Below are 24,382 nucleotides of genomic sequence, written 5' to 3'. Positions count from 1 at the left end.
TAACAACAGAGCCCCTAATCAGCAAAAAAAAAAAAAAAAAAGTAGATACCATTGTATCTATTTTTTATATCTGAAATCCAAACCAATAGACCTAAGTGGGTGTGAGTTGCAGTTATTTAAGCATGTTGATGTTGTGTGTCTGTGCAGGATGCAGTGGTTGCCATGGAATTTCCATGGCTGATTTCTGTGAAGGTAGTGCTGATTGAATCTATAAAAAGATGAGCTCAGAAAATATGTTTATAAAAACCACTTTGAGACGAGATTGTTAAAGTGATCTGATGTGCGTGCGTATTTTGTTTTGTTTCAGTTCACATTCTTTTATTAAATGTTTCTTAGAAACATAGATTTTAGACTGCTGGATGCTTGGATGACTCTTGTACCGATGATTTATTAAATCATAATGCTTACTGGTGTGGGTAAGAACGAAAGGCACTTTATGCAATCTTGTTGACATGTATTCTTAGCTTTGTGCATGTTCTACATCCCTAAAAAAGTGTGCTTAATTGAATTTTTAGAAACTAAATGAGACATTCAATGGTTTAAAATGATCCTACTCTGGTTTCAAACATAAATTTTTATTATTATTAATTATTATTTGGTAAAACTAATACCCACTCTCTTTGCCTTACCACCATGGGTCTGAATGACAGGCTAGTTCAAGTTTAGATTGAGACAGTCAGAGATCAGGTTTGAATTCTACCATTATCTGTGGGACCTTAGGCAAATCACTTCTCCACTTGGAATCTCAGTTTCTTCATCAATAAGCTGAGAGAAGTGGGCAGTATATCTCTAAATTCCCTTCAGTTGCCTGATATGATTGTGTGTGAGAGCATACATGGGCATATGTGTGTAAATGTAAATTGTGGATGTCAGATTCACTTAGAGGCAGGTGTTTTTCTTAGAAAGCTTATATATCACTCTAGATCTATTTCAACAAAGAGGATTTGCCAAGAGTCGGAGAAGAGCACTTGCCATGTGTGGTGGTACACACCTGTAATCCTAGCTACTCTAGAGGCTGAGGCAGGAGGAACATAAGTTTAAGACAGGGACACCCTGTCTCAAAATGAAAAAGGACTAGAGTTGTAGCTCAGTGGTAGAATGCTTTCCTAGCATGCCTGAGTCCAGGGTCCAATCTCCAAAACTGAAAAAATTAAAACAACAAAAAAAGGTAATAAGTTTTTATTCTTTCTTTGTTCACAGATCCATTACTAGTTGAGGGTAAGTCAGTAGCAGAAGCCCCAGACTGAAGTCAAAGTAGATCTGAAACAGCTCAGCTACTGAGGTCCTTAGTACATGAGGGAAACTTGATTTTGAATTTGAAGTTCAATGCCATGTTAGAAATGATGGCACTCGCTGCATGTGGTTTTCTTGCAGATGAATTGCACAGACTGAAAAATTGAGAAAGGATTTTGGAAAAGAAGTGTTTGTGATAAGGGGTTCTCACATATTTTGCATTGGTGATCTTTGTATAAAAAATCCCAGGTCCACTGGAAAACAACCCTTTATTCACACAGATGTAATTAGTCAAAAGTCCATCTGAGCATTTATTTACAGATCCGTTGGAATAATGTTCAATGTCTTAGATTGGGTTCCTGAGAAACAGACTTGGTAATGGAGAATTGCACAGAGAAATATTGCTAAAGATGCTCTCAGAGAGAGACACCTGGTAAGGAAGTAGGGATGACAGACTGGACAGAGAGTGCGGCTGACCTGCTGTGAGGATGCAGCTGGATCTTGGCTGACCCTGCAGGGAGCTCTGGAGCTGAGATGGCCCTTATATTACCTGGAGGTTGAGACAACTAGGTGGGGGCTTCCTACCCTGTCACTGGCCACACCTCAACTTCTGGTGACTAAGTCCCTGGAGCAGAGGACAATGTCTCATGAAGGGTACATATATGAGCACTCAGCCACCAGTACATTCAGCAGCTGGGAGCAAGTGCTGTTATGGAGCAACTGTTTGTATCTCCCCCACATTCACATGAAATGCTACCCTTCCAGGTGAGAGTGTAAGGTGAAGGGTCTTCTGGAAAGTAAATGGGTCTTGAGGGTGGAACCCTGGTGAGTAGGATTAGTGCCCTTATGAAAGGGATCCCATACAATTCCCTCTTCCTCTTTCTACCACGTAAGAATACAGTGAGGAGACAGCTGACTGGAAACCAGAAAAGAGCCCTCACCAGACATGAAGTCTGCTGGCACCTCAATCTGGACCTTCCAGCCTCCAGAACTGTGAAAACAATTGTACCCAGTTGATGATACATTATAGCATCCCAGATGACCAGCCAGTGCTTGGTTCTGAGGAAAGCAACCTGGCAAAGAACCACAGTTTCACTACACTTATTCATATCCACTTTAAGCAAAGGTGCTTTATTGAGTTTTCCTCAAAAATGAATTTTCTATTAAATTAAATTGGATAAATCTATTCTTCTAAGGTATACATTGTTGTTCTGTTAAGACCTACCAAAAGCTTATACAACTAAGTGTCTCCCACCTTATTTCATCACACAAATCTATGTTGGCATAACATCAAATAATGATATGCATGAATAGATTCTATAAATATCCTTTGGGAAAATGCTGGTTTGTAAATTACTAGGATGACCACTATTTCATAGCATCAATGCTTAGCAACTATCATTTCAACCATACTTGAGAACAAAACATCTCTCTCTTTCTCTCTCTCTCTCTCACACACACACACACCCTAGTCTACCTCTCCATTTCATGAGTCTGGGGGAAAATACACCAAAGTTAACTCTCCATTCAAACTCAGATTTCTCTTCCCTGTACAAATTTATCTATTCACTCATCCATTCCTTTGTTCATTCAACCAGCCTTTGGTTCAAAAAACATTTATTGTTTGTCTGAACATCTGCAATAGAAATTAGACTGTATGTTCCAGAAAAGCAGGACCTTTATCTATATCCTTCACCACTTCTACCTTCAGTGCCAAGCACAGTACTTAGCACTGCAAAAGAGTATGTTCTCAGTGAATGAATGCAGAGTACATGTCATTAGGGACCATACTATATCCTGAGAATATAAAGAAAATATGGACAGACCCTGGCTCCTGCACTACAGAGACTCATGTGGGACTCTATACTTTAATGAAAGATTTGGGATGGAACTTGCTAAGTAGATAATTTCAAAAATATCACCTGCAATAGTTCAGAAGAGCTTACAAAAACACAAAATGTGGTAGGTAACTCCCTTCACATGCACATTTGATACTCAAGACCTGTGGTAATAATAATCCTTGGTGGTGGTTTGATATTATTTTGTAGTGCTGCTAGGAAGGGAGATTGCAAGATGGGGAGGAGAGAGAGTGGGCGGTAAGAACTGGTGTTAGCAGTGGCACGTGGCACAGCCATTATGTCCAATGCTGATCTACGTTCTTTCTAATTCTTTGAACATGTAGTTAAATGGGCTGGGAGAATTTAGGGAGAGTGAATTATAAGACTTGGAATTGGGCCTAAACCCTAGGAGGGTAATGAATTCTTGCTCTGCTTTCTCTACCCTCTGGCTAGTTCTAGGGCCAAAGTATGTTAGCATATCTGCCAACACAGAGCCTTCTCCCAAACTGTCGATCTCATCTCCTCTCTGGCTGTTGCGAAAGAGATCTCTCTCTGCCCAATTCTGCTGAACTCCAAGCCAACCGGAACCCGGCTTTGGGTTATCAGCAGCTGATATGCTGAAAGACAGATGGCTTAGGACTCAGAGGGAATGAACACCTGTAGTACGGTCAAGGCCAGGAAATGTCCAAAGGTGAACGTGAGAAGATGATTTGGCAACAGATCCTGGTGCATGAAGAAAGCAAATGAAATAAGAGTGATTATATTTAATTTGATCTGATTCTTTAATGTATATATGACAGCGGAATGCATTATAATTTTTATTACACATATAGAGCACAATTTTTCATAACTCTGGTTGTAATACAAAGTATATTCATACCAATTCGTGTCTTCATACATGTACTTTGGATTGATCTGATATTCTATGTATTTCTCAGTTGAAAACTTAGCCACTCTCTTAGAAACCCCAAATTTAGGTTATTCTCCTTGCTATTCCAAATTTATACTAAAGCATGACTTTTGTCTTATTCATGTCATTTGATACTCTCTCTCCCTTCTCCAGTTCATAGAAATGTTCATAAGATTGAAAATAGGAAGTTAAAGATCAGCAAATTCTCTTTCAGTTTTATTTTTCACTTTTCATATTGCCTCAATATGTTGAAAACTTTTTTCATGCTGAGAAAATTTCTTACTCTTTGCCTTGTTTATTTATTTATTTGTTTTGTACTTTTCATTAATAAATCTTTACACACAGCACTGTCATATCTTCTTTTTCTTGGAATTATACAGAATAATTGGCTACTTCTTGATTGTAAATCTTAAACCTTCCAGATAGAACCTTTTGAATCAATCAAGTTTGCTTTCATCTCCACCTTTCCACACACTTGAATGCGTGTAAAAATTTCAGACTCTGTATGGAGTAGTTAATTAATCTTCATAACAGAAGTAAAACAATGAAACAGAATATGGATAAGAATTCAAAGTAGCGCTGTTGCCTAGGTACAGGTAAGAATTTAAGGCTTACTGGTCTGTTTGCAACACAGCATAATTTGGTTTTGGGATGGAGAACTTATTTTGACTTATACTGGTCAAAGTCTTCACCCCAAAGACTTTCTCAGTTCCTCTAGTCAGTGGCTAGCTAAATCCAAAATCCTGACACCCTCATTTGCTCTCCTTGAGTCCCTTGCTGGTGCCATAATCTGCATTTAAATGAGCTCTAATTTATTAAAAAATTAGCCAAACATGAATTCTGCAGCAGTTTTAAACACCTAGATGCTCCATTTTTTCCTTCTCCACGTTAGACATCTTTTTGCTCCAGTAAGTTTCCGGAAATGACAGTTGTCAGCGGGCATCCTTCCTCCTTTGGCCCTCGTTCATCTCCCACTGAAAAGGTAGTTCCGAATTCCAATCTGCTCTTCTCCACCAATCCTATTCCTTTTTATATCATTTTTCTAGGTCATAGCAGAAGGAAAAAGTGAACAAAGACAATTCATTTCGCCTCTTCCCCCTCCCACTTAAGAACTAAGTCATGTCTGATCAGAAGACAGTTGATTAATTAGTGGAATTTCGAAACACTTTCCTCAATGTCCCTGACTAGATCGGATCCTTTCTTTCCTAATCAATAGCTAATTAAATCGCAAGGCTTCTTGTTGAAAGGATAGATGCTTTACAGTTTTAGAACAGCTCCAAAAATGATTGTCAAAGTTACTTTTTTTCTAAAACAAACACGATCGTTTTCAGTGTGTTTTTAACCAACAGAACCATGCTTAACAGTAATAGAAGGGCATCTTACATACAGAGTGTGTACTCTCATATCTTTAAATATTATCTGGAAGGGAATGAAATGGGAGTGGAGCAAAAACATCATCTATGATTTGAAAATATCTGAAGGAGTTCTGTCTGATAATGTAATATTGAGTAGAAAAAGCACAACAAAATTAGGTCTGTTCAACCCGGAGATGATCCACAGGGAAGTCTGCAGAGTTTCATTGTTACCATTGAGTTCTTTTTCAGTGTGAGGCAATTAGCTTCAACTTTGCAACCTATCAGCCTTTGTTCAGATATTGACTCTACTCTTTCTCAGCTGTGTGACCCTAGGTGAGTTGCTCAGTTTCTCTGTGACTTCTCTAAAAAGGGGAGCTATTCATGGCACCTACTTCATATGTTTGTCATGAGCCTTATATACCTGCAGTACAGTGAGAATCACTCTTGACATGTAGGTGCACCTCTATTACCAGACTTAATTAAAAAGTGTAGTTACAGTCAATTTGGAGATGGAAACATTTGGTAATTAAAATCTAGTCACTCAGCTTTGGATTTTACTTAATGTTAGTCATTTTCCTCCTGTTCACACCGATTTTTTTCCTCAGCTTGACATTTTATCATTTTTTCTTAGAATTTGGGGAAAAAAAGCCTCTGATGCCCTGCTGAGCCCCAGGGTGGGGATGGGGAAGAGATTTCCATAGTGCACCTGTTTGCTCCTATCTAAATTTCAGACAAGGCTTAGTTTAGACTCCCCACCCCAGGTAGCCCTGGGCTATGGCTAAAGTGAGATTGCTATTTACAGGTGGCCTAGGGGGTGGGCCTCAGTCCCTGTGGGTGTTGGAGCCTAGAGAGTCTAGGCCTGCTTTCATGTAAGAGAAGCAGGGGGCACGGATCAGAACTCAGGGAAGAGTGTGCTTCCCTGTTCTCTTTTTCTCATTATATACTTTCAAGGCACAATCTCTAAAGCTAGGTCACATGGTTTATATTTAGAGATTTTTCATAAGATTTTATTTTTAAAAGAACCAGGTTCTAAAAGTCACCAAAAACAACTTGTCTCTGACGTGGATTTAGATGAGCTCATAGCCAGAGGTTGGCAGCGGTTGGTTCCTCTAGGTCTCTGGCGTCAATGATGGCAACAGCAGTGGTTGCTGTGATGATAATATCAGGAGCTACTGTTTACCGAGCATCTCCTGTTGGTTAGATAGAGCAGGCATTCAAACGTGTTGATGTAGTCTTCACAGTGATCCTTTCAGGTGTTATCCCAATTGTATCACTAAGAAAAATGAATTCCCAAGGCTGGTTGCCTTCACAGAGAGCAGGACTAGTGGGTGTTCACCTGCCTCTGAGGCACAGGCTCTTCCCTGTAGCAGTTCTTCTTATCACTCAGCAACCACATATTCACAGATTTTTTTGCTTAGTCAAAATGCCTTCACCCCTCTCCAAATCAGGGTACTTCATTGTCCCCTTTATGTTCCTTTCTTTATTGCTTGCTAGTAAATTCATGTTTCTGTAAGTTGCCTTTGTTGACTCGAAGGTATTAGGTTATTTGATGCTGCTATTCTAATTTATGCCCTTTCAAGATGCAGTCACAAAGGAAAAAAAAAAGACCTTGCAAAGCTCATGCATTTCCAGATGAGTTTATAAATAGAAGCAACGTCACCCACTCTCTTGAAATAGAGAGATGTCAGGAGAAAGGCTGGTCTCAGGGCTCACTGGCCTTGACCAGGTCACATCTTATAGTGTCCTCCATTGAAGAATGAGAGTAATTGATCCCTCCTGTCTTTTGAGGGTTTACTGTGGGATGTTTGTTACAAAGAAAAGAATCAGACTTCTTCTAGCTTCTGCCCATTCATCTCCTTTTGGTTGCTAAAGCAATACCAACAGCGTGTAAGAAGACACTGGAATATATTTAGGGCAGTTTTATTTGATTCAAAAAATAAAACAACATAAGCAAATGATTAGTCGGGCATTAAGTGTAAAATACTATAGAGCACGTTTACAGCACCGTGTCATATTTCACTTAGCAGAAGCGGTGCTATCTTACACTGAGTCATGTACTCAGAGGTATAACTTCATGCAAAAGACATGCACCTACAAACTAGAAATTGTTAAGTTCCAACTTCTTCTGTTTTAAGTCAAAACAAGGCATTTTTAAAATAGCATTTCCTGGCTTCTTTCCCATCTGTAATTTCTATGGGGTATATTGTTTCACTCCTCCCAGTCTGAGGTTATTTGCTAGGGGTCCATAAGAGGCAGAAAACGGAATTCTCAGATTTAGCCACAGTTTTTTATTTCATGCATTATGACTAATGACATTATGGTAGTAGGGAAAACAAGGGCTTAGGTATATGAACAGGGATTGAAATCCTAACCTTATTTCTGTTTCCTGATTTCTAAAAAGGAGACACAGGAACCCCAGCTTCATGTGGTACTGTCAGAGTTAAGTGGGGTGAATGTGAAACAGTCCAGGTTGGTGCCCAACATCTATGTAGTGCTTGTTGTAGATGACCTTTTATTTCTCCATCACTGCCCACCCCCCTTATTTAGAAGACTTGGTTTTCCTAATTGACGCGTACTAGAGTTTCTTGCTTTGGAATGAGGAAACTGAGGGACCACACAATTGACCTTCTTGGTGAGTCTTCTTCTCAAAATCCATAAAGAATAAGAGCTAAATCTTCTTTTAGATGTCCTTAAAGGAATTCCTGATCACCTATTTTCTTTGCATATGAAGAAGAGGAAATTGACTTGAAATCTCATGCCTTACCTTAAAAATTCTCTTACTTCAACATCTTTCTCTATAATGTAGCTGTTGGTTTAAATATTAAAGGCATATTTAAAGTTGCCTAGCAGTGAGTGCGATGGATGTTCCAGGAAGATCTGTCATGCATTTCCTGTGGATTTGTGTCTCTTTGGCAAACAATGTCTATCTGTTTGAGAACTTGGCCTTAAATATAATGCGAGCAGTGCTAAATCATAAAGATTCTTGGGCATCAGTGGGCTCTACCTAGCTTCATATCAGCGTTTGGGACTTCTTTTTATGCCATAAATATGTCACCAAACAGTTTTCACGAGAGAGGAGCCAAGATAAGCCCTTGTTCCTGGCAGCCATCCTGGGAAGAAAGGCTTCCCCATGAACTCCTGAACTCTGACAGCAGTTGCCTGGGGAAACGGTGTTAGCCTAACTGGAGTCATTGCTAATGGTGCTGTTTATGGTGAATTAAAGCAGGGGTGAGCAAGTGTTTTCATAACACCCTACCTGATCTCACCCTGGGCACTCTGGTGGTGCTAGATGATGGCGGTTCTCTTGTATGCAAAGCTCTGTCTCTCACCCCACCTCTGCATGCACTACTTCCTTGGTCTGGAGAATTCTTTCCAATTTCAAAATTCAGTTCATGTCAACCTTCAAGTGTTGAACATTCTGAATGATCTCAATGGAGATAAGAATGTCAGCAATTTTTAAAATACTGAATATAACCAATGTTAATTGATTGTCAAGTGCCACATATTGTAGGAAATACAAAGATAAATAGGAGTATAAATAAGGCTTAAATTCAAATTAATAAGTCACTATTGGGTATGTAGAAAAGGAAAACAATTCCTTTCCCCCAACCCATCTTAGGTTCATTAGGCAGGGCCCTGCAAATTAGATAGACAGAAGTCAGGTCAGCAAGAGAAAACAGAAGTTCATTAAGCTGGGAGATAAGGGCTGGTGCTGCCTCTGGGCTGTCAATGTCAGTGGTCTCCAGTGACCAACTTCTGCCATTCCTGATAGACAGCGAAGGGGGAGCACTTTTAGGAATTTGGTCCATTTTTAGACAAATACAGGGTGAACAGGAAGCTTCTTTTGCATCTGTTTCTTCTCATTGACCTCAGCTAAAAATAACCCTCATGCCAAAGTGGCATGTTTTAGGGTAACATATTCTATTACCTTTCTGATAAATACTATAAACCAGTGACTACTTTTTAAATTAATTAATTAATTAATTAATTAATTTTGCAGTGGAAGGGATCAAACCCATGAGCGCTGAACTAAATCCTCAGCCCCCATTTTGTTGTTTTTTTTTTTAGGACAGAGTCTTGCTAGATTGCCCAGGATGGCCTCCATGCCTCTGCATCCCAAGTCACTGTGGTTACAGGCATACAACCATGTCTGGCTGTGATTTTGCTAGGTGTTAGAAATACAAATATGAACAAGATGTTTTCTCTGACTTGGAACCCCCTAGAGATTGTCAAAAAAATCAAACATATGAACAAAAGCCACATGAAGCCACATGAGCTGAATGATAATGTCAGAGAAATAATGATAAATGTATACAGCAGGGAGTGTGGAGGGGTCTGAGAAAACTAGTGGAAACATGTATGGGAGGACCATAAATTTAAAAAAAATACAAGTTTGCTATTCAAAAGTGCTATGCTGCAGAGGATGTTCTAGGGAGAGACAATAGCTTGAACATCTTGTAATTAACTAGGGTACCCAGGGAAGAATTGTGTAGTAAGAATGTTGAAAGGATTGGAGAGCATTTGGTTTTGTAATTCTGCCTCCTTACCTATGAACTATCCAGGCAGTTGCTGCTATTACCTCCAGGTAAGAGATTGGATCATAGTGAATTCAGTTCAGCTTCCACAGGTATCCACATCTATAAGCTGATTGTCTACCACCATCATGCAAGGAGCAAGGGCTCTGTCCTTCTTCACCTTCCAAATCTTGCATTTCTGTCTCCTGTTGGCAGAACCTCCACTGCATTCACAACCATAGCCACAGAGGAGTCTAAAATACATTGTGCTCAGCTTTGCATCTCTTTCAGTACAGTGTGGGAAGAACAGGGATGTAATGGATGCAAAGACTCGATGTATATCATCTCACTCAGGGACTACAGAGTCCCTTTAAGGGGGAGGAAGTGTCTTCTATGAATCAGGTGCAGTGTGAAGGAGGAAACGTTAATATGAATGACATGTGGGGCCTGCCTTCAGCCTTCTTTCTTTGTCAACATGAGAAAATATTGATGTGAATGAACACTGTGCTAAATCAGAGTAGAAAATTTAAACTTTTCTTTACAGAAAATGATTCAAATATACTAAGGTGGGGGTCAATTGTAGAATTAGCCATTCTATCACCATGACACCAACCAAAACCTTTCATCCTCAAGAATAAGAGATTCGAATATATCTGTAGTCAGTGAGACTCTGGGTCTTTAAGAGTCAAAGTATTAGAAAGTGTAATCAATACATACTTAATACAATTTGAACTGAACTCTTCAAGTACTTACGGATAAATGTTCTGTTTCATGCCAGGAAGCCTGTTTGGCAAATTGTAATGTAGCAAGCAGTGAGAAAACATAAGTCACCTTGAGATCTGATTGAATATAATCAATGATTAATGGCAAATTTGTGGTCCCTTTAATGACCAAAGTTAAATAAAATCAAATTGAACCATAAATTTGGATGCTCTCAGGAACTGGGTCATGAAAAAGTAAGCTTTATGTAGAAGAAAAATCAATTTAATAATATTACTGTGATCAGACTCATCACTCATAATTGGATGTTTTTTATTTAAATAGAATTTTTACTATCCCTTTTGCATATTCACTGATATTTAATTAGATTGGCAAAATTGCATAGATGTAATGTTAAAGAGTTTAGTCAACAGCCATACATTTTCTTTTGGTTGATTTTATTTTATCCATATCCGCTAAAATCAGCGTGAGTCAATCACTTAAGAATAAAGATGTTTTAATTATCATTTCAATGAAAAAATAAGGAAGTGGACCAACATAGCTCTCAAAGGCCTACTTGAAATTAGTTGAATGTTTTGGGTCCCTTAGAAATTTGATGACATCTTATGCTTCCATCAGAATAAACTTAGTAAACTTGTAATCGTATTTTAAAAAGTATGCCATTGATGTATTGATATCAGGATTTATTATGAGTGGCTGGGAATAATATCTCTGAGGCTATACTGCCCATTTCTAGCTCAAGATTAGAAGTAAACAAAAATGGTCCATTATTGTGCCATTAGCTGTTCAGGAAAATTAAAATTGTGATGTGGGGAGTTTGGGAAATAGTAACTTGTAACAAATGCACTCCCTCCTGCATGGCTGGATTCCATCAAGAGCAGATGGTTCTGCTCCCACACTTCCACTCCCACCCCAAAAAGTTTTTCTAGAAGCTGCTATGGCACAGGCATCAGGGAAAACTAGATGATCTACCAGTGCTCTTCTGGGTGGAGCACCAAGGATCAGGCTGCAGAGTGGAGTCAGAGAAACGGCCAGAACATTGAAAGCAAACTTGATAAAGGCGGTGGAGTGGCTGGTCTTTTGACTGGGGAATTTTTATTCAGTAAGTCTGACTGCCTTAAGGAGTCCATTGACTCCTGAGTGTTCTTTGATCATGTGCTCTTGTTTCTCCCTCTTCCTGGGATGTTTTTCCTCCTGAAATGTGCAAACTTTTCTCCTGCATGTCACTCACCTTTCTGCTGGAATATTCTCTTCTCAGAAAAGTCTTCCCTGATCTCCTATCTAAATGTCCCCTGCAGCAATCACAATTATCTTCTTACTACATTTTATTAAACATTTATAACTGACATCTCAACTTGGTTTATTTAGTGTCTCTCCTTATCATTGCCCAGCTCCATGGGGGTAAGGACTTCATCTTCAGTAGTTAAAAGTGACACAACACACACCAGTGCTTACTGAATGCTTACTGAATAAAGCGAAGTTCAGCTAAAATGGATCTTGCTTCTCTCTTGTATGTTAGCTACCAAAATTATTATAGGCATTAAGTTTGAGGAACATATCTATTTATCAAGAAGGGCAATATATTATATAATCTCTATATAATGTTGATTATAAGTAGATTATATATATATATATTTTTTTCTATATATAATGTTTTGACCTCACCAGGGAAATCTATGATAGCTAGTTTATGAAGACCTGGAATATTATCCATACCTAGTCAGGCTTGGAGTTACCAATTCAGAATTTAGCATTATCTTTCATATTTTCCAGAGTGTTAATTTTTCCTTTCCCAACTACAAATATTACAGAGATTTTCTAATTCCAGATTCAATATTGACTACAGTATTAAATCCTTCCTTTCTTTTCTTTCTGGAGTAGTACCTTAAGAGTTCATTCTGTCTTAGCTTAAAATAGAGTTCCACAGAAGCTCACAGCAGCAATAAACCTGAAAAGGATTCTAACTGGAATAAAGGGAAAAGCAGAGTTCAGAATAAACCTGTCGAAACAGGGAAGAGAATTTACCCTTCTACTGAGATATATATTTTTAGGATTTTTCTATAACAGCTGGGGAATCTGTTGGCCTGGCAAAATTCATCAGCCTACAAGAAATATATCATTACAAGAGGTAGAAAATAATCCTATTTGCATATGGTGATTTTTAGATTCCTAAATATCTTTTTCCCTTAACTATAATATTTCAAAATTATTTCTACTGGGCATTCAAGGACTAAAGACTAAAATCAACATTTTGGTGACTTGGTTGAGGGAAAAGAATGCAAAAATTGAAGCTGTATGTCTTACTTTTGAATAACATGCTCTTCCACTTAAAGCTTCATGACCTGAAGTAAATTTTTAATGTAATGGGTGGAGACTGTGGTTTGCCGCCAAATCTGTTTTTCTCTTCTCCCTGGACAAACAGCTGCCTCCCTGTTAAGTATGGCCATATAGCCAAGTTCTCACTATATTAGTTTCTTTGGGATGCTATTACAAAGTACCTACCGCACAGTCTTTAGGGTTAATAATTCAACATAAGAATTTGAACTTGAACACAATTTGGTAATAATATATTCACCAATGCTAAGCAGAGTGACTGGTACAATCTTTATTTCACCTACTTGAAATATACTTATTTTAGACCTGCTTTCTCTTTTTCCTCTCACCCCTGAAACATCCAATGACGGGAACCACCTTGAAGGCCATGTGATGGGTGGCATGATGCCACTTCACCTGGACTGCTGAGTTGTCCTCCTTGAGCAGAGCTTGCCTTCTCACCTCAGTTTGTGACACTACAGAGAAAATCTTGACTTGGAACCACCTCCTTAATGTCCGATTACTACAATAGCTCTTCATTCACCTTAGCACATTCAGTGTTTTTGTCTGAACTTGGCTTTCCTCATTTCAAAAAACGAGAATGATAGGAAGCTTCCCCACATTTTCTAGATGTGAGAGCACTCAACTTAAAGTCAAGCTGGGACTAGGATGGAAGTGGCTTTATGTTCTACTTGGAGACAAGCTGGGGTTAAGGGCGGGGAGAGCAAGGAAAAGAGGCAGATGGGGGATGGACTGGTTCTGCGGGGGAACTTCTGCATCTTCCTACCTTTGCCTGGGGTTTTCATATTCCACAGTCCCATGGCCTCCTCATGAGGCCTCCCTTCAATTTTTGTGCTGAATCTCATAAATACAAAAGGAATCTAGAGATTTTTTAGTTCAGTACTCCCCTGTATGGATGATAAAGCTAAGCCCAGAGGAGAAAAGGGAAACATTATGGCCAACCACACAGAGCTAGTTAATTGCAGAACCAGGCTGGAATTATGCTCTGCCATGCTCTGTCCACCACACTGAACGAGTTACAGGGCCATTCCCAAAGAATCCATGGGTCCCCTGGGTGAGAACTCTCCACCTATAGGAGACAACATGTCTTTGCTGCTCACTTCCTTCTTCTTTGTTTTTTTTATTTTTATGTGAGTTAATCATGGCTGTCTGCAACATTGGTTATAAACAACAATACTTCCCCACAACCTTCTACTTTTTTTTTCTCCATCCCTTCTAACAACCATTTTCTCTTCTAGCTGATTATTTTTGTATTATCATCCAGGTCTCCAAATAACAGGAAATTACTTTTTTTTTTTTTTCCAATTTTGGGCATCATTTATTTTCACGTTGAAAGACAAAGATTTCACGTTTTCTCCTCACTTATTTTCACTATACATTTATACTCTCCTATTTCCCTCAATGCACTAACCTGGATTTTGGGTTATATCAATATTCAATAATCACACTATTATGACTAGAGAGATCATGCCATGGAGATCCATAGCATGGAAACTGAGCCAAATTGCCTGGGTTCAAAAATATGTCTTCAGCCAGGTGTGGTGGCACACCCCTGTAATCCCAGCAGCTTGGGAGGCTGGGACAGGAGAATCACAAGTTTAAAGTTAGCCTCAGCAAAAGCGAGGTGCTAAATAACTCTATGAGACCCTGTCTCTAAATAAAATACAAAATAGGGCTGGGGATGTGGCTCAGTGGTTGAGTGTCCCTAAGTTCAATCCCCAGTACTTAAAAAAAAAAACCCAAGAAACCTCAAAAAATCTACTTTTATCATTTACTGGATGTGGAACCTTAGAGAAATCACTAAATTATATGCTTCAGTCTCCTTATATGTAAAATGAGAAAATATTAGTACCAGTATCATATGTTTGTTATAGGATTATATGAGTTAACACATTAAGTTATTTAAAGTTGGGCTGCCCCTTGAAATATGTAAATATTGCCTTTTTAATAGAGAAGACCATTCACTGTATTATTGCTTTCCTTTTTCTGCAGAATTTTTCCTGATAATAAGTTCTTAACTTTTTTTTTTTTTTTTTGCATATGGGTAATGACTCCTAAATTTTCAAATTATCTAAATTTCTTCATAACATATTCCACTGTAGAAAATAATTTGTTGATTTTTTAAAAATATTTTTTTAGTTGTTGCTAGACCTTTATTTTATTTATTTATATGCTGTGCTGAGAATCGAACCCAGTGCTTCACATATGCCAGGCAAGTGTGCTACCACTGAGTCCAGCTCCAGCCCATAGTTTGTTGATTTTATCATCCTGAAGAAGTCTTTCCTGATAATGTTGGCATTACCTCAATATGGACTGGCCATCATTCACGCATGCCAAGTTCATACCTTTCCACTTTCATACTGGCTATTCCTTGAACTTCTCTCCAGTTTGCATTTCCTGTTTTCTATATGCCATGTCTTTCATTTTTCTCCTTAGAAACAGTACATTTTCCTTTGCTGTAAGACAACAACCACATACAGGAATATTTATAAAGAAATGGATTTGTTTCACAATGTTGGGTTTTATAGTAATTTAATATACACCATTATTGAAATTACTGCCAATGAAAGCTAATAAACCTCTACTCTGATAGATGTTTTCAGCTTCTAGTACGACTGATTAATGTGGATTTCTCTTTTAAAATATTCCTGTTACATGTAATCAAAGTATTCAGTGATTCCCTGTTAATATTTTTGAATGATGGCACTATTGGATGTCTTTCTTATTTAATGTCTTTCTTGTTGAATGTCTTCTTTCTTTGCTGGCATATAAGTTCTGTGATGTCAGTGATTATGTCAGATTTCTTTCTTACCACTACAAGCATCATGTTACCTAGAACAGTGAAAGGACTTGCCTAGTATTAGCTACATGAATGAATGAATAAAAACCTGAGGGAAAGATCCTCAAATCGGTTGGGAAAGCAATGTATTACACCATCAGAGAAACGAACACACAAATATGCATGAAAACTGGCACATAATATGAGGGAGCCCAGAAGACTTTCAACTATTCACTTCTTGGGCTGAAGTTCCGAACACCTCATCAAGACAACATGGGAACATTTCAACTTGAGAGCCTGAAAAGCCCCTGATTTTTGCTGAGGTATTTTAGGAATGGGTGTCTATACACGTTCAGCAAGGCTTGGTGATTTGGCAGAGGACAAGGTATTTGGCTAGCTGAGTCATTTTCCTGGTCATGCTGTGCGTCCTTCTGTGTTAGTTCACCTTGTACTCATCTCACAGGCTCAGAGGGGGGCCAAGGACAAGATGAAAAGGACTGAAATGTCCTTTTTCTAGGACCCAGAAGGACAGAGATAATGTGACCAGACAGAGTTAACAGTGTGCTTCCATGGCCACACGGTCGATGGTGCAGAGAGGTATTTGGTGAGACAGGTCTTCCTGCAACAGAAGGGAGAAGAGTGGAAGTGGGGAACGGTGTTTGCAGCCACCCAGAAAATGGGAAGGATGCTCCCATCCTTAATATGGAGTTGTGTCTCTTTTAGACAGGTTGTTTCCTGCCACTTTGAGACAGCTGAGGCTGCTCAGTGCATGGAGGATGCATAAACTGCAGACCAGTGTGTGCTTTTGTTCTGAAATCATCTCTTAATTACACACCTCATAGAGAGTCACTTTGCCTTTTCTTTTGTAAGTCTCAACATTACCCAGGTTGTGGTTTGGATTTTATTCTTATGATTGGAATTTCTGTAATTTATTCAATTTTAGATTATTCACGTGACAAGGTGATTAAAAGAGACAGGGCAGAGAAGACACGAATGCACACACTGAAACAGGAGGACATATGGCCTGTTCCTAATGGCATACCTTTGGGCCATGTACTTCTCTCCAGGAACTGCTTCTCCATCCCTTGAGATTATCACCCTCATTACTTACCTCCTCCTGTTGAGATGGATAGCACAGATCCACGGGAACCCAGCCATGGTGCTTTATTTCATGTAATAGTGACAGAGACAGTCAGTCTTTTACAATTTTAAGCCATTAGTAAGCTAATAAACTTTTCCTTTCTTCCGGACACAAGGTGAGAGAGCATATGGAATATATTGGCTGGTGTTCTGGCTATCTGTAGGGTTAATATTGGTGTTTCATTATGAACAATGCAAATAAAAGCCATCTTGAAAAGAACAGCCTTGAGCAACTAGGCCCAAGCTCCCAACCCAAAAAGCTTCTCCACATTTTATTGAATTTATAAGATGCTTTTATTTTGCCACTAGAAAAATCTTACCAGTGTTTTACATAAGTGTGTCTTATTTAAGTTATTCAGGCAACTAAGTAACACAATAAATAAATTCTTCATCAGCTATTGTCTAAGTAACTGTGTCAAGGAAAGCTCTTTTAAATGTGTTTCTGCCCATTGGACAGACTGCTGATTGCAAGTTCACCTTTTCTCGTAACCAACTGTTATTCTATGGTCATAATTATTTTGATGGGCAGCAAGTTTTTCCCTCTTCTTTGCTAATTGTCCTTAGCTCTATTTCTTTTTCTGTATAAAATGTTCTAGGTAGTTTCATACATTTGGGAAAGGCCAAATGAACAAGTAGTTAGGATGACATATAAATTAAGAGCCAACAGGAGCTGAATTAAGACCCAAGGGACCTGTTGGTAAGGAAAAGAGTTTGGAGTGCTGAGATCTTTGTTATTTACTTTGTGATTTTTCTAAATAATGTTCTTGATAAGTGAAGTTTCCACTGTGTATGCATTTACACGTGTGTATCTGGGTTTCGATATATGTATGCATAGGCATGTGTGTTGTCTATATGTGTTTATGTGCCTATGTGAATGGTTATGTGTAAAATGTTTGGTTTCAACCTACGGTGGAAGGGATATGGTCATTTAGTCATCAAATAGGCTCATCTAAACCCTAACAATTGTCCACTCATAATCGTGTGACTGTCAGCAACTATATACTCATAAATAACCATGGGACCCTCAGCAAGTTTCTTTTTCACTTTTAGCCTCACTTTCTTTATTGGTTAAAAGAATGGGAATATTTGTTTTATATCAATTGGGATAATTCCTGACATATATGGTTGTAAAATTATTAATTCCTTCCCCCCTTCTTTTTAAAAGTATGTGGTATAGACATTTTACTCTTTTTCTGTTCTCAAACTCCTTGCTATTAGAAATATTAAGTTTGTTACAAGTAAAAGTGATTTTAAATAATTTCTTTAATCCAATTATTTCCGCCAAGTTTTGTTTATACTATTTAGTCCAAGAATTATAAGTACCTGGCATGTATGCCACTTCTTTTCCCCATAATTGGTAATGAATCTCATTACCACAGAACCTAGATGAAGCTGCAGAATCATTCTCAACACAGTGCTACCTCCACCACAAACCAGATCTGTAAGAGTGAACCCCAAGTGTGTGATTTAGTCATTAGCATGATGGTTTCCAGAATCTTAATCATTTTTATTCATGTAGAAGTTGGTGGATTAAGAATAGGCAGAAATGCTCTCCTACCACTACAGCAGGTAGTGAAGAGAGAAACCTCCAGATCTGTTTTGCAACAAGAATATTCAGTAGTAGAAGGATCATGGTGAAGTGAACATTGCTCATTACTTCAACCAGCCTCCTCAGTCATGATGCCAAGAAAATAAGCTTACTCAGCTCTGCCACTGGTGCCAAGTCTATAAGCTACTCTCTCCAGCCCTGGTTCTGAAAGGCAGTCTCTAGCTTCCGTGTTTATCTTACAATTTAGATGTATTTCCTGCTCCTTACTCCAGAAATATATTGTCCACCTTCGGATCCAATCTGGTAATATTGGGTTCAGCTCCTACCATGTGTCAAGTGGCTCCATGTTCATGTTGGATGCACAAGGCTCATGCTCAGGAGCAGGGAATGATAAGACATGATCACCCATCAGTGCTGCCCACCATATAGGTTCCATGACAGAGGAAGGGCACAGTAGCTCATTTGCTCATCCATGGGCTCAGCCTTCAGCACTCAGTAGGCATGTTGGTAGTTTGACTTCCTAACTTCCTAACTTAAGGGAACTTAAAAGTCTGAATCTTAGATGTCATCAACTAGTAATAATGTACTAGCTTAAGACACATCATCTTCATCAACATCTTCCCTTTAAAAATGTCATTCAGCTCTGGAGACTAAACAGACTCTAGGATCTGCAGTGTGAACTTGCAAAAATGAGCTCTGTAGCTCATCCTGTCAGAATAATCTTCAAATTTATTCAGCAGGCCTGTTACTTCAGGGAATGATCTAAGCACTGAGGAAGTCAGGGGGAAACAAGATCTATGTTGCCTGAGCTGCTCACAGTCTGGGGAGGTGACTGTCATGTAAATAAGTAATTAACATAAAGTGAAGGCACCAGGATGCCATGGCATATAAATTGATACTGGATGGATGAGCAGGTGCTCATTAGATGAAAAGATGGGATGAAGGCATTTCATGATGCAGACTCTCAGGAGAAGAAAAATGCAAGTCAGTAAGCATGGAGCAGTCCATGAAGTAACAGGCAGGTGAGCAGTCCTCATGCAATACACCCAGTTGGTGCTTCTAATATTATCCTCAGTTTCCATGTTAAAAAACTAAGGCTTAACAGAGTAAATAACTGTTACAGGTTGTACAACTAGTGAATGTCAGAGCCAGGGCATAGGTTCTTTTTCTTTTTGGTAAGTGTTGAGCCTATAGAATGGAAGAAGAAAAGGTTAGATACAAGATGTGTTGAGGAGAAATTTCAATATGGCACCAAAGCAGTAGCAGTGGGGACGAGATAAAAACTCTGATGTGGTATATTTCAAGGACAGATGCTCTTTCTCTGCCTTTACAGAAGGTGCTATGGAATTCTACTGCCATTATTTTAAATTCATTCTATTCATTTTCTAAATTTTAAAGTCTTGTTACTAATCTGCACCACCTGTTTGGCTCTTTGCACCATACAGTGTTCAGGGATAAAATTTTGTAGTCACTAAAGAAAGTTTTAACAAATATGTTGGAGCTAAATTCTAAAGTAGGGTTTTGGTTTTTGTTTATTTTTTTTTTTTTTGGGGGGGGGGTAGTACCAGGGATTGGACTCAGGGACACTGGACCACTGAGCCACATCCCCGGATCTATTTTATATTTTATTTAGAGACAGAGTCTCACTGAGTTGCTCAGCACTCCAATTTTGCTGAGGCTAAACTTGTAATCCTCCTACCTCAGCCTCCAGAGCTGCTGAGATTAAGGCTAGAGCCATTGCGTCCCGCTAAAATGGGGTTTTAAATGTGATGTTCTGAGCAACCTCAATATCTTTGAGATGATATATGGCCTGATGGGAAAATGTTTTCTCCAATTTTTTTTCCATTCAATGTACTTTATATGGAGCTCTGCATGATATAAATGGTGAGGATATAGTGATGGGAATATACTTTGGAAAAGACCAAATGGAGAAGCTTTTGTTTCAGGATATAAGCACTCCATATTACTTTGAAAATAACAGTAAAGCAAAAGTTCATTTTGGATTGTGAAGGTGTGATTGTTAAAATATGTTTAAAGATCATTTTTATACTTTTCATTTACAATTCATATTCCAGGCAATGTTAATACTAGAAGAAAGGTTCCCATGATGTATTTTGCACTTTTATCAAAGAACAGATTGTAGCACAAGACTCTGCTTCTGTGACAATAGCTTTGATTAACACCTATCAAAATAGAACCATCATTTGCTCACTTAAGCATTTGTTAAATACCCCAATCTGCCACTGAATTAGAAGCCAGATGCCTCTATTTCCACACTCCACACGTCCTGAGAGGGCAGTCATCACCTTTGTTATCCATTCCTAGCCATGAATGGCCTTGCCTACAGGATGTCTCAGGCCTGCTCCAACTTGAGGTTCTAGGATTCTATAAATGTATGTGTTTGCCAGGAGTGAACTATGGTATCGCAGTATTTCAGCTGTACTCTTCCATGAATCCCACATGTAAAAGGCCCAGTAATGACATCTACCAGGATGTACCCATTAGGTGTGATGCTGCACTCTGGGAAGCATTTATTATCCTGGGTTGGCTGCTGCAAAAAAATGACAATCAGGATCCTACAGATTCCATTGCAAGGGGCGCTCAACCCCTGACCAGCTTTGTGACTACTAACATTCATATTTAGAAGATCTGTAATTATTAGATGCTTGCTTCTTATACTTGGCTAAATTCTGCTCTGTAATTCATTCTGGTTTTGTTCTCTGGTTCCAAACGGAGTAAGTTCATCATGAATAAATGACAACCTTCTTGTGGCTGTATCAGGTCTTCTTATTTCTTAATTAAGCAACTGGATTTGTTGTTCATCCTTCCAGGGGCAGCATTTCCAGACCTCTCATTATACAGAACACTTTTTTCTTAACTCACTCTCATTCTTCAGTGCTCCTCTTTAAAATGTGATACCAAGGATTGAATGGAACACAGGAAATTTGACCAGTAAAAATCATATGGTAGAATTAATTTCTTAACATTCTTTTGCAGAGTATATACTGTCCTTTGGGTTTTGTTGTTGTTGTTGTTTTTTAAATGTTTATTTTTCAGTTGTAGTTGGGCACAATACCTTTATTTCACTTAGTTTTTTTTTTTTTTTGTGGTGCTGAGGATGGAACCCAGGATCTCGCACATGCGAGGCGAGTGCCCTACCTCTGAGCCACAACCCCAGCCGTGCATTTGTTTTTATGTAGCAGCCATAGTGATAGTTTCTAAGAAAGAGGATTCTTGTCTCTAGGCCTGTACACTATTTTCTGCTTGAGGAAAGCTCATTCCTCAGAGATCCACATGGCTCTGTCCTGACCTCACTGTGTTCCAATGTCACCTCGTCCATTTTCCTCACTGAATTGGTGTCCTCTTTCTTGTCTCTTCCCTTCCATGGATTTATTATTATTTATTATTCTTTTCTTGAAACTATCATCATCTGATAATTCTGTACAGAATTATCTTACGAATGTCCTATTTCCTTCCCAAAGTGCATGCCCCCTGAGGCAAGAAATTTTGTTCTCTGCTGCATCCCTGTGGTATATACAGTATAGAACACAATAAATAATTGTGTAAATGAGAATAGGGTGTGTGAGCAACTGCAGTTTCTGGAACCTTTCCCCAGGAGATGCTATCACTTTAAATTGTTGACCTTTCTCCACTGGGAAATTAACTTATCTTAATTAAAAAATAGCTCATTTTATTGTCAAATCTTAGATGATAAAAAAATAAGGAAAAAACACACTGAAATTCTCTTATATTTACATAGTAGGCATTTCATTTCAATATATTTTTCTCTTAAAAGTAAACAATGTTTTTCCTTGTGATCAAATATTAATTCTAAGAGTGACCATCTATTATTTCACTGTATAGGTGTATCATAACTAATTAATCATCAGTTATTACAAATTATAAGTTGTTTCTAATTTATTATGAACTTAATGGTATTGTAACAGTGTTGTAGTTAAATTTATAGGACATTCATGATTGCTTCCCTAGTATAAATAAAGGTATTAAGGAATAAAGAATATGTAATGCTGGGAATAGGAATCATAAATTTAAATCATTTAAAATTTGATACTCTGCCATTTTGGGCTTTTGAGAGATGGGAAAGAGAATAGTCATATATAGCTGGAAAAGTTTATACTGATTTGTTTCTGAAAGATGATTTAATTAGGGAAAGCAGCACTACGTTATCAATTTCTTCTTTTGTCTGTCAAATTTACAGTATTTTCCCCTTAGCCTAAAATAAAAATTGAATACATGGTTTTCTATTTTTTCTCTTATTAAATTTGTCCCTTCTGTGCTGTTGAACTCTTGTTTGTTTGAATATTGAGTCCATAACCAACATAGAAGTCACCACTTTGAGCTTTGAACACATGACAATTAAATTTTCAGTCTTTATTTACAATGGGTAGATTTTACAGTTTTGTCCAGGATATTCCAAATATGAAATAAATTTGTGAACCTTTAAGCATCTTGTTAAAGCTTCTTTGTTTGCTTTTATTTGCTTCTAATGAAGACTAATGGGGAGGAATGAAATGACTTTCACTAGAGAGTAACTTTAAAAAAAAAAAAAGAATTTCCAAAGAATTTAAAATAGAGTAAAATATAAAAGAAAGCTAAAAAGTCAAAGACGATCTCCTCAGAAAAGCAGAAGCACAGATGTGGCTCCTATTCAAGGGCCTTGGATGACTTTCCTAAATCATGAATGTCTGTGGCTGCTGAAGGACATCTGTTAGGCAAACACTGATTCCTATCTTCACTGAGGACAGAGAAAGACACTGGAAGATCAAGATTTTGATAAGAAAGAACTTCACATCTCAGAAGTTTAAATCCTGGGTTAATGAAGGTTAAATACTTTATATGTTGTCTAAGAAATTCAGGGATCTGGGAATATGGCTCAGTTGGTAGAGTGCTTGCCTTGCATGCAAAAGGTTCTGGGTTCAATCCCTAGTACCACAAAAAAAAAAAAAAAAAAAAAGATTCTTCAATAACAATATCATTTTGGGGCTGGGGTTGTGGCTCAGCAGTGGAGTGCTCACCTAGCATGTGCGAGGCCCCGGGTTCGATCCTCTGCACCACATAAAAATAAATAAATAAAACAAAGGTATTGTGTCCAACTAAAACTAAAAAATAAATATTAAGAAAAGAAGAAATTCCTAGTTTTGTTACAACTACTGTTACAACAGCTACAAATGTATACCTCTTCCGCCCACACTCCTCCCCCAAACAAACAAACAAATACTACAGTAGCTTAAAATAGTAAACAGTTATTTCTCACAGTCTTTAGGTCTGGATCAGGCTGGCTTATGTTGGCTTGGCTTGCTTAGGTGTCTCAAAGTAACCCACAGGTTTGGGGGATCACTGGTCAAGGAAGACCTCTTGCCAGCATCCCGCACATGCAATGGGAATGGAGTTCCCCTTGGTAGAATGGGCTTGCAGAGAAATAAAAGCTAAGAAAAATAGAACAATGAAAATACCACAGGACACAGAAAATATTTTCAAAAAACCAGGGCGGGACGGGCAAGCCAACTAAACCAATTACGCTTCTAGACTATGGCAAAATGGACCCCACCCCTGCTTTATCAGGGGACATCGAAGGCCTTCCATAGAATGTTCTTCTTCAAAAAAGGTTACAGGTGGGCTGTCTAGTTCCCAAGGGTTATGTCCATCTCTGGAGAGACCATGAGAGATCTTCCTAGCAGAGCAAAGATAAAGGTCGTGTGCCTTGGGCAATCTATTGCATGGGAGAGCCACAGTTAGTTCCAAGGTTAAACCTAAAATCTCCCTGGAGAGAAGATCCTTATGTGTTTTTCATGGTTGGCTCCCCACAAAGACCTGTCCTGGAATGATTCATTCTGCTACCCATGGTCTCTCATTTGGCTACAGGACAGTACCTACTCATTCCCAAGGGGGAGGCGGGGTGTAGAGAGGGGCAGAACACATACACACTTTAAAAAGACTCTGTGCAAATCATTTGCTGCTGTCTCATTGTCTAAAATAAGCCACATGGTCA

Source organism: Marmota flaviventris, chromosome 7, assembly GCF_047511675.1.
Source record: "Marmota flaviventris isolate mMarFla1 chromosome 7, mMarFla1.hap1, whole genome shotgun sequence".
In the NCBI taxonomy this organism is placed as follows: Eukaryota; Metazoa; Chordata; class Mammalia; order Rodentia; family Sciuridae; genus Marmota; species Marmota flaviventris.
This window is presented reverse-complemented; position numbering follows the sequence as displayed.